General features: G+C 33.7%; 1 protein-coding gene and 7 non-coding genes across 8 annotated transcripts in view; 6 read left to right on the top strand and 2 right to left on the bottom strand.

Moving 5' to 3' along the window:
• LOC118441042 (uncharacterized) overlaps window positions 1-10,000 on the bottom strand; it is a 103,495-nt gene that overhangs the window by 3,043 nt on the left and 90,452 nt on the right. The gene's annotated exons all lie outside the window — the stretch shown is intronic.
• Window positions 6,850-6,921, top strand: TRNAQ-CUG (transfer RNA glutamine (anticodon CUG)). The gene has a single exon. It is a non-coding gene; the product is annotated as a tRNA-Gln (tRNA).
• TRNAQ-UUG (transfer RNA glutamine (anticodon UUG)) lies at window positions 7,179-7,250 on the top strand. The gene has a single exon. It is a non-coding gene; the product is annotated as a tRNA-Gln (tRNA).
• Window positions 7,339-7,410, top strand: TRNAQ-UUG (transfer RNA glutamine (anticodon UUG)). Its single transcript has one exon. It is a non-coding gene; the product is annotated as a tRNA-Gln (tRNA).
• On the top strand, window positions 7,499-7,570 carry TRNAQ-UUG (transfer RNA glutamine (anticodon UUG)). Its single transcript has one exon. It is a non-coding gene; the product is annotated as a tRNA-Gln (tRNA).
• On the top strand, window positions 7,670-7,741 carry TRNAQ-UUG (transfer RNA glutamine (anticodon UUG)). The gene has a single exon. It is a non-coding gene; the product is annotated as a tRNA-Gln (tRNA).
• On the top strand, window positions 7,828-7,899 carry TRNAQ-UUG (transfer RNA glutamine (anticodon UUG)). The gene has a single exon. It is a non-coding gene; the product is annotated as a tRNA-Gln (tRNA).
• Window positions 8,295-8,391, bottom strand: TRNAY-GUA (transfer RNA tyrosine (anticodon GUA)). Its single transcript has 2 exons — window positions 8,355-8,391; window positions 8,295-8,330 (listed from the first exon to the last, which is right to left on the bottom strand). It is a non-coding gene; the product is annotated as a tRNA-Tyr (tRNA).

Consider the following 10,000-nt stretch of genomic DNA (forward strand, 5'->3'; position numbering starts at 1 on the left):
AAAAGAAAGAGAGAGAGAGAGAGAGAGAAAAGGTATATTCGATCGGTTCAAACGAAGCCACTTGCCGGTTCCCAGCTCGGAAGGAGCAGGGGTAGGTTAACTAAATAGGAAGTTAGGCAAAATGAGGCCTGAGGCTTGGATTAAACCAAGCTTAAAAAGCTTTGCCCGTTATAAAAGAAAGAGAAAGAGAGACTGGGCAAGGGAAGGGGTTGGGACGGTGTTAGAACTGAGGAAAAGGGAGTGGATTCGAAGTATAGTCGCGACGAATCAACTGCGAAAACACTCGAGATCACTTAGAGGAATCTCGGTCCTATGTTCTCTCCCTCCTTTTCATAGTTATGTATATCTCTTTCTCAGTTAGTATATGTAAAGGTATAAGCATACATATATATATATATATATATATATATATATATATATATATATATATATTCAACTTTCAAACAGAACGACGACCGGCTTTACTTATTCTTCTTCGTTGATGGCCAACCAACCCTCGGTAAGAGAAATGTTTATGTAAAACAGTAGCCGATAACGCATCCCATTGGAATGGCGAGGACGGAGACAGGAGCAAGGAGAGACCCACCACTTGACGCGTCAAAAACGTCAGTTACATATCGAAGGGTGGAAAGGCGAGGACAGAGACAGATAGAGAGAGAGAGAGAGAGAGAGAGAGAGAGAGACGTTGCGTTGTTTTGTAGGGTGAAATTGTCGGGCTTTGTGTATTTCAGATAGAAAAAGAAAGAGAGAGAGAAATAGAGAGAGAACGAGAAAGAGAGAAAGAGAGAGATGGACAGGGATTATTGAGAGTATCCTTGTCTATCGAGCAAAAATCAGATCCATTCTATACGTTCAGGATTTCTTCCAGAAAAATAACGATTCCTATCCTTTTCTCTCTCTCTCTCTCTCTCTCTCTTTCTGTTCTTTGTTCCTCTCTTTTTCTCTTTCACCGTAATCCCAAAACCTTTTTCGTCCCGCTCGTAAACTCCGAGCGTCCGTGATTGAAGAAGGAAATCGCCGATATGTAGTTTCCCTTATCTCTGACCCAAAATCGCTTATCTCGTAGTTCGATGCATTTTTCCCGTACAACGCTTAAATAATATCCCATATTTCTTTGGGTTCCTTTATCGATTTGAAAGCTCGAATTGATTTTAATCCGTACAGATAGATAAGTAGAGAGATATTCGAAAATATGCTATCTCATCGAATTTTCTACGATCTCTCTCTCTCTCTCTCTCTCTCTCTTTCTCTCTGTTAAATAATACCTACGTAAGTATTATATATATATATATATATATATATATATTGAAAGATCGTTGACTTATTGGAAAGATAATTAATAAGATGAAGAGAGTAAGGGTTTTATTTTTCTTTTTTTTTTCTTTTTATTTTTTCTTTTTCTTTTTTTTCCCTTTTTCTCTTTTTCTTAGAAGATAAAAGAGCGTCATGTTTTAGAAAGAAGAGAGAGAGAGAGAGAGAGAGAGAGAGAGAGAGAGAGAACATCCGTTCTCTCGCATCGTAGCTCGCTCCGTGATCTCTTGGCTCGTTCTGCGGGGAGAGACTTAATTATCTAATTAATTAACCTCAATCAGAACGATGAGTAATTTCTCGCTCCGCTGGCGCCTTTGCCGTCACGTTGCGTGCTTGCCTGCAAAAGAGAGAGAGAGAGATAGAGAAAGAGAGAGAGAGAGAGAGAGAGAGAGAGAGAGAGAGAGAAAGGGAGTCTTTCTAGTCACACCGAACACGAGCCGAATTACGGATGAATTCACTGCAAATCGATTATATCCCGATGCTATTGCTTGCCGTAGAATTTCAGCTTTTCTCTCTTCCCCTCTTTCTCTCTCTTCCTCTCTCTCTCTCTCTCTCACTCTCTCTCTCTCTCTTTCTCTCTCTCTATCTATCTCTCTCATACACATTAAACTTCGTTTTCTGTCCCAAGTTTATCCATCCTCGTCGCACTCACATCATATCCTTCGTGTTCTAGTAACAGGACTACACCACCGTTATCCTGTTTTCGGTGAGCAACCAATTTTCCATCTTGTCTCCATTCTCCCTACGTAGTACCTTCTATCTTCAGTCGGTTTCACGCCGATCGCACGATGTTGTACCTCGTTGACTATGTGACTCACAAAGACGTTGCCTTTGCTTTTGCTTCACTTTGCTTTACTCTCATCATCTCGTCTTTCTCGTCTATCTCGTCTTCGTTCGTTCGTTCGTTCGTTCGTTCGTTCGTTCGTTTGTTACGATAAAACGTATATAACTATCAGATCGAAGCTTTCTCGTTTTCGATAAAACCAATAATAAGATTAGAAATTTTCTTACGTATATCTATGTAGACGTATACATATGATTATATTATTTATAATATCTATATTAGATGGAATAACGATGAAGAATTTTTTATTATTTAATTGGAAAAAAATGTTTAAATAATGGACAATTAAATTAATTAGAAAAGTAATATATATATGATCTTACGTTCTTCATTCTGATATAAAGTAATAAAAAATTTCGACGTCGATTATTGGTCAAGATAATAATAATAAATGAAAAAAATCAACCAGTTACGTAGTTACATGAGTTAAGACAGAAAATTACGATATAACTTTCATCCTTTATCTCGAAGATATTTTATAAACGTTGAGAGACAAGTATATAAGCGACATATATACATAGGCATTATAATACAATATATGAAAGAACTCTTTACATGTGACACTTAACGAGAATCTCATAATCTTGATAGGAACATCTATCTTTATCTCCCTTATTTACCACCCTCCGTCTTCTCTCTCTCTCTCTCTCTCTCTCTCTTTCTCTTTCTCTTTCTTTCTCTTCCTCTCACGCTTCGGTTCTCGCTTCTCTCTCGATGCCCAGTAAAATCCCTTTGAAGCTCGCCCATTGACGCTCGTGGTTTAATATTCCGTCACGAATATTAATGCCCTTCCTCGCCCAACGACTCCTTGTAAATCAGCAAAGCTCCATGCTGATGCACTTTTCGCTGCGGTTTTCCTGCGCATCTTCTCTCTCTCTCTCTCTCTCTCTCTCTCTCTTTCTCTCTTTTTCTCTTTTTCTCTTTATCCTCTCTCCCTATCTCTCTGTCTTTGTTTCTCTTTGTCTCCTCGCAGTAAGCGAGGACAGTAGCGCTGATTGAGAATAATGCGAGGTACCAATTATTCGTTCGCATAAAGAGGAATTCATTAACGAGAGAAAAGCGTCAGCGAGGCATCTCTTAAGCAACCGTCAACCTATACTACTTGCACGCGCTTTTTGTATATAGAAATGCATTCCTCTGTCGAGTACTTACTTTCTATATTGTCCCTTTTCGTTTCCCGTTACTGCAAGTGCATTGCATGCACAAAAAAAACCGGGAGGAACCGTTTTGAAATGTGATCAACCATTGGATCATCCCATGCGGATCAACGATATGACAAAGAGAGACAGAGAAAGAGAGAGAGAGAGAGAGAGAGAGAGAGAGAGAGAGAGAGAGAGAGACGGAAGGTTTTATTCTATTACTCTCCTGCTAATACTTATATCTCGTTAAAAAGTTCACAGAAGAGGAGAAAGATAAAAAAAAAAAAAAAAAAAGAAAAAAATGGGGAGACAGATTCATCTCTTTAAAGCTTTATACTTACTATTGTATATTATAATAATATATTTTCTATATAAATTAATATTTTATTTTCTCATTTAATTATATTTTCTTTTTCTTTTTTATTTTAATTTTTTTTTTATAATTTAATTTTATTTTAATTTTATTTTGATTTCTTTTATAATTTGTTCTCTATCAAAGCTCCGATTTAATTTTCCTTTTCTATCTTTTTTTCTATTTATTTTTTTCTTTTTCTTTTTTACTTTTGATACCACGCCATATAAAAATCTTTTTGTTTAGTTATATTTTCTAACTAAATGCTATATTTTTTGATAATGCTATAATAAAAGAAAAATATTTTTTAATTGTATTTTTTGATTTGCAGTGTTTCCTTTTTTCTTTTTATTTTGTTTATATATATATATATATATATATATATATATATATATATATATATATATATACCTCCGCCATATAAAAATATACATTCTGTTATTATTATATTTAAAAATATATATACTATATTATGATATGTTTCTTTTCGATTAGAACATTTCTCACTGACTTGTTTTATCAATTAAACGAACTGTCAGATATCAATGGTGATCTTTTACAACGCAAAGAATTAAATTTTACTTTACTTTGTTGTATCCATCCTATTCGTTTCTTTATAGAAAATACATATTAAATATAAGAGAGAGAGAGAGAGAGAGAGAAGGCTTCGAGGAAAAGCTCTTTGATTTGCAAGCATCTTTTCTTTCTTTCTTTCTTTCTTTCGTTCTTTTTTTTTTTCACAAGTAAATCAAATAATAGAACAAAATTTCGTCGCTCCATTGTCGACGCTTATAAGCTTTTACGAGAATTCGCGTACATTCCTACGTTGCTCCCACGGAGGAAATAAAAAGAAATAAAATAAAATAAAAATAAAGGGAAGAAAGGAAAGGAAAGGAAAAGTAAGGAAACAACAATAAGAAAAATTGAGAAGAAAAAAAAAGAGAAAAGAACGAGGAACACCTCTTTCGAATCTTGATGTTTCGCCGAGCATGAAATAAGTGTACACACGAAATCCCCCATGGCAAAGAGAGGGGGCCGTAAGACTTCTTCTTCGTTGTTTCGTATTCGTGATGATAAAGCGAACTTGCTTTACAAGAGCACACGAATTATCTACATAGAACGTATCTATGTAATTCGTACGTACGTACATACGTGCATACGTATGTAAACAAACAAGCGTGCTCTCGCACAAATATAAACTACCAAGCAACAATAAAGAAGAAATCCAAAGGGGATGAAAAACGAGATCGCACGGGAAACGCGAATCTCCTTTTCTTCTTCATTCGATTGAACCGCAAATATAAATCCCTCGTGCATGAGCCGTTATAAAACCATAAAGATGTAATCGCCGCCCAAAAAGGGGCATACCGATGGATCTCAAAATTGACAAAATACGAACACTTTATATTTTTCCTTTATGATATTTTTATTTTCTTTTTTTCATTCCGTAAAAATTACGAACTATCAAATTCATTCTACGTGATAAAATTATTATTATTTATTATCGTAGTAAGGCTATTATTAGATTATTTAGACCAACAAAGATTTAATTTACGTTTCTTTAATAATAATAGGACAGTGATACGTAGAAAAATCGTCAGGATTTAAATCGAAAGTTGAGTGACTTTGAAAGAAATTCACGAGAGATGTGTAGGGAAATCTAATAGTGTATGTCTAAACGATATATAGGAAGATCTAATCATTCTGTTTCTTTTACAATCAACAAATTTGTTTTAATAATAAATAACACTAACTTCTTTCTCTCTCTCTCTCTCTCTCTCTCTCTCTCTCTATATATATATATATATATATATATATATATATATATATATATATAAATAATTAAAATATCATTGTTTAAACTCATTATTAAATGAATAAATAATAAATTGAATAATAATTCGAATAATTATTTAATTAATGGATAAATTAATATTTAATAGAACGAGAAGTAATTTTTTTTCTGTTTCTGAATATAAATATACATATCGCGTTACGATATACATTAAATATATATTAACGCGTTAAGAAACGATATAATATCATTCCTAGGACAATTCGAAACGTATAAGGAAATTCTAAGTACGTAATCGTTCGATCCTTTCGTTTAAGAAAAAAGAAAAAAAAAACAAACCAGAACAAAAAGAAAGGGCAAGCGACAGGATCCCTGAAAAGGAGATAGGGGCTAAAGTAGATTTAAGAGAAGGACACTTGCCTCGGGTTGCTGTCACTCGAGTTGACAGAATTTCCGCACCTATCGAGCATGACCGGTGGAGAGGTGAGGAGGGTTAGAGTGAGATGGGGTATAGTGGGGTAGGGTAGGGGTGGGTTGAGTTAGATCCGATACGTACCATCGTGTTTTTGAATCGTTCCGTACAATGTCGGTGTGCAAGTGTCATGGGACTCCTGTCAGTCGTCGATCAGCGAAGCGTAAGGAAGAGCATTGTACGGAAAGTATAACCAGGAATGGAATCGAGGGTGTTACACGAATTCTAGCTATGAGGGTGCCACCCATTCTATATTGTTGCTTCCTTATTTTTCTTGCCGAGCTTGGTGGCTCGGACCAGTTCTTATTCGACGTACGTATGTATGTATGTCGCTCGGTTAGGAACACGTCAAATCGAAAGAATATGCTTTGACTTGAAATTAATTTGAGTGGTTTCCACATCCCTGCACTTTGTCACGATTTCGACCCCACCTTACGATTTTCTTTTCTTTAATTAATTGTTCTTCTTTTTCTCCCCTTCTTTAATTATATCCACCGTTTCCATATTTCCACCATATGGATTAGGCCTTTCGTTTAGGTTTATTCATTTGTATTATATTGCTTTTTGAAAATTGTACATCTTCGTTTATTTATATTGAATGATTATCATTCGACAATTTAATCGTCAATGATCGATGATATATTTTAAATATCTTTGTAACAACGATAAACAACAGATCGTGCTTTATTAGTTGAAGAACTTTATTTGATAGTAATTTTTGTTAAATGTTAAGATTCCATGATATAATGATCAGCAACATGAATTCTGAATTCAGCGATTCGAATTTAAATCACGGTGGAATCTCTTGTGCTTTTGCAGCTTTCAAATGATAAATAAAAAAAGAGAAGAAAATCAAATGGAATAAAATTAGAAAAATAAAAAAGATCGCGGAAGGGTAGCTTTTATATCAAATCCGACAAAACACCCCTATCGAAGGGTTCCATGGTGTAATGGCTAGCACTCTGGACTCTGAATCCAGCGATCCGAGTTCAAATCTCGGTGGAACCTATTTTTGTTTGTTCTTCATTTTTTATATCAAATAAAAAATGATAAGATGATAACAAATAGATTTGGAGTACACAAATATGCGTTAACAACAGAGTTTTCACAGTGTATATAATGAATAAACCACATTGGACTTTGAATCCAGCGATACGAATTCGAATCTTGATGGAGAATATCTTCTCATTGTAAATAATTATTTTGAAAACATAAGATAAATAAATAAATTAAAATATCAAGTTGAAGTAATTTTATTTATCGTAGGTTCCATGGTGTAATGGTAAGCACTCTAGACTTTGAATCCAGCGATCCGAGTTCAAGTCTCGGTGGAACCTCTTTTCTTATTTTAAATAATTATTTTTAAAAGATAAGATAAAAATAAATAAATTAAAATTTCAATTTAAAGCAACTTTATTTGTCGTAGGTTCCATGGTGTAATGGTAAGCACTCTGGACTTTGAATCCAGCGATCCGAGTTCAAGTCTCGGTGGAACCTCTTTTCTTATTTTAAATAATTATTTTTAAAAGATAAGATAAAAATAAATAAATTAAAATTTCAATTTAAAGCAACTTTATTTGTCGTAGGTTCCATGGTGTAATGGTAAGCACTCTGGACTTTGAATCCAGCGATCCGAGTTCAAATCTCGGTGGAACCTAATTTTTTTTTTCCTTTTTTTATAAAGATTTTATTTTTTAAAAGTAAGATTAACTAATCCAATGGAAAAGTACAAATTTAAGATGCGGCTAGAATCGAAGGTTCCATGGTGTAATGGTGAGCACTCTGGACTTTGAATCCAGCGATCCGAGTTCAAATCTCGGTGGAACCTAATATTTTTTTATTTTGTTCTTATATTATTTCTGAGAATAAAGATTACCTATAATATTGTTAAAAAAAACTTAGTTGGCCATCGGAGGTTCCATGGTGTAATGGTTAGCACTCTGGACTTTGAATCCAGCGATCCGAGTTCAAATCTCGGTGGAACCTTTAAAATAAAACTTTTCGGAAATCAGCTTTTTTGCTCTTTCACTTAAACACGAAAAGAATGAATTTCGAACGAGCAAAGTTTTGTTGTTGTTGGCGATTCTCTGCTTTTGTCTATCTTCAGCAAAAATTCATTCAGCAAATTTACATTCCATAAAGGAAACAACACTCTTAATGTATAACGTGTGTATAATTTTTAAACAAAGAAAAAGTGGAAAAAAAAAATTTTTCTATTCTTATTTTTATCCAATCAAAAATTTTCCAATTTTAATTTACAAAGAGAATTTTATTCGTAAACATTTTTTAAAATTTTTTCCATCACTGTAATGTTATTACATTAAAAATTATCCAAATGAATGAAATAAAAATAAAAATTACAGTAAAAAAAAAAAAAAATATCCTTCGAGCCGGATTCGAACCAGCGACCTATGGATGTCCATATTTACTATATATTCCAACTACAGTCCACCGCTCTACCAACTGAGCTATCGAAGGTACTGAAGGACGTTTCTCAAATTATGTTTATTAGCTGATCTAACGTATCATACATTTTTATATTTATTTATTAATATATATAAACGTTTATAAGAAATTTTATAACTTTTACTATATATTTCTTAACGTTAATAACATTTTATTATACGTGCTTTTCGATACGGCAAGCATTTAATCACTAACAAATAAATAATAAATCTATTTATAACATAACAAAGCGATTTAAACATTTTTAGATTTTTATCTTTAAACGTGATTGATATTTTTTTTTTTTAAATACACGTTTCTTTTTTCCTTTTCCCTTTTCTTTTCTTTTGTCTTCTTTTAATATGAATTACTTAAATCGAATAAAAATGTATTCTCACTCGATCACGTCAATGTCGTTCGTATGATTTAAAAGAAAGAAGTTGAAAAAATTTTCGTCTCCACTCTATCTCTTTTCTATTAATTCGTATAACGTGATAATTTCATGGTTATCCGTATTTAGGACGAGGTAAATATATCTAACACTAATTTATAATTTTATTGATTTTTATCAACGTTTAATACTCCTTTTGAATTATCTTAGATAAAATGAGGGTGGTACACGTATTACGTCGAAAAAATCTCACATACCTAACGTAGACACACCAATCACCATCAAAACGTCGTGAATGTACTTCTTGTTTCATAGCTTGATACAGTTTACATAAAACTATAAAGTTATGGTCGTAGTCGAAAAGAGCGAAGGATAGAAGGAACGTTAGATAAACCGATGGGAGTATGGGAGAGCGGGGTCGGTGGCTGGGAGGGGGGAGGGGGATGGTCGGGATGGCCACTCGTAAACTCGATGGGATATTTTTACATGAAGTCATTAAAGTCGAGTTTTACTGCGAAACAAAGTACCTTTGCCTTGCCCCCCCCCTCGCCCCTTCTTTTTTCTTTTTCTTTTTTTTCATGGGCTCCATCTAACCACCCTCTCCCTTACCTCCCCCCCGCATCCCTCCCTCCCGTCTCTCCACGTTCACTCCCTTCGCTCTTCATCTCTTCTACATCATCCTACGTACCGTCGCTTAATTACTCCTCATTGCCGAATTAAGGAGTTAGATCGCACTTCGGTTTAATGAGAGACGAATGTTTAACGAGGGACACAGCCGCAACGCTTGCAAAATCTCAAGACAGTTTTCAGAATGTTAAGAAATTCAACGAGATCGTCGATCCAAGACGAAATATTAAAGGCAATGTGATATTTTTAAAGATGTCTCGAGCACAGGGACGATGGTTGACCTTTTACTTTTTCAACGTATTTCGTTTCACTCGAATTCCGACCATTTCGAAATAACACTTTCCTGTTTCTTTTTCACGTTTTCCTTTCTCTTTTTTTTTTTTTTTTTTATTTCTTTCTTTTTTTTTTGCGTCTGCATATCACAACTCGTTACTTAACTTATAAATTAGATTCATACATATAACGTATAAATTAAGAGAATATATTTATATATTATATTATTGTTATTTATTATTATTTTTTTTTTATTATTATTTATTTATTTATTTATTTATTTATTTATTTATTTATTTATTTATTTATTTATATTTTCTTGATTAACTTCACGGTGGCTGATCCATGGAG

This window comes from Vespa mandarinia, chromosome 6 (assembly GCF_050613455.1).
Source record: "Vespa mandarinia isolate Hongniang chromosome 6, ASM5061345v1, whole genome shotgun sequence".
In the NCBI taxonomy this organism is placed as follows: Eukaryota; Metazoa; Arthropoda; class Insecta; order Hymenoptera; family Vespidae; genus Vespa; species Vespa mandarinia.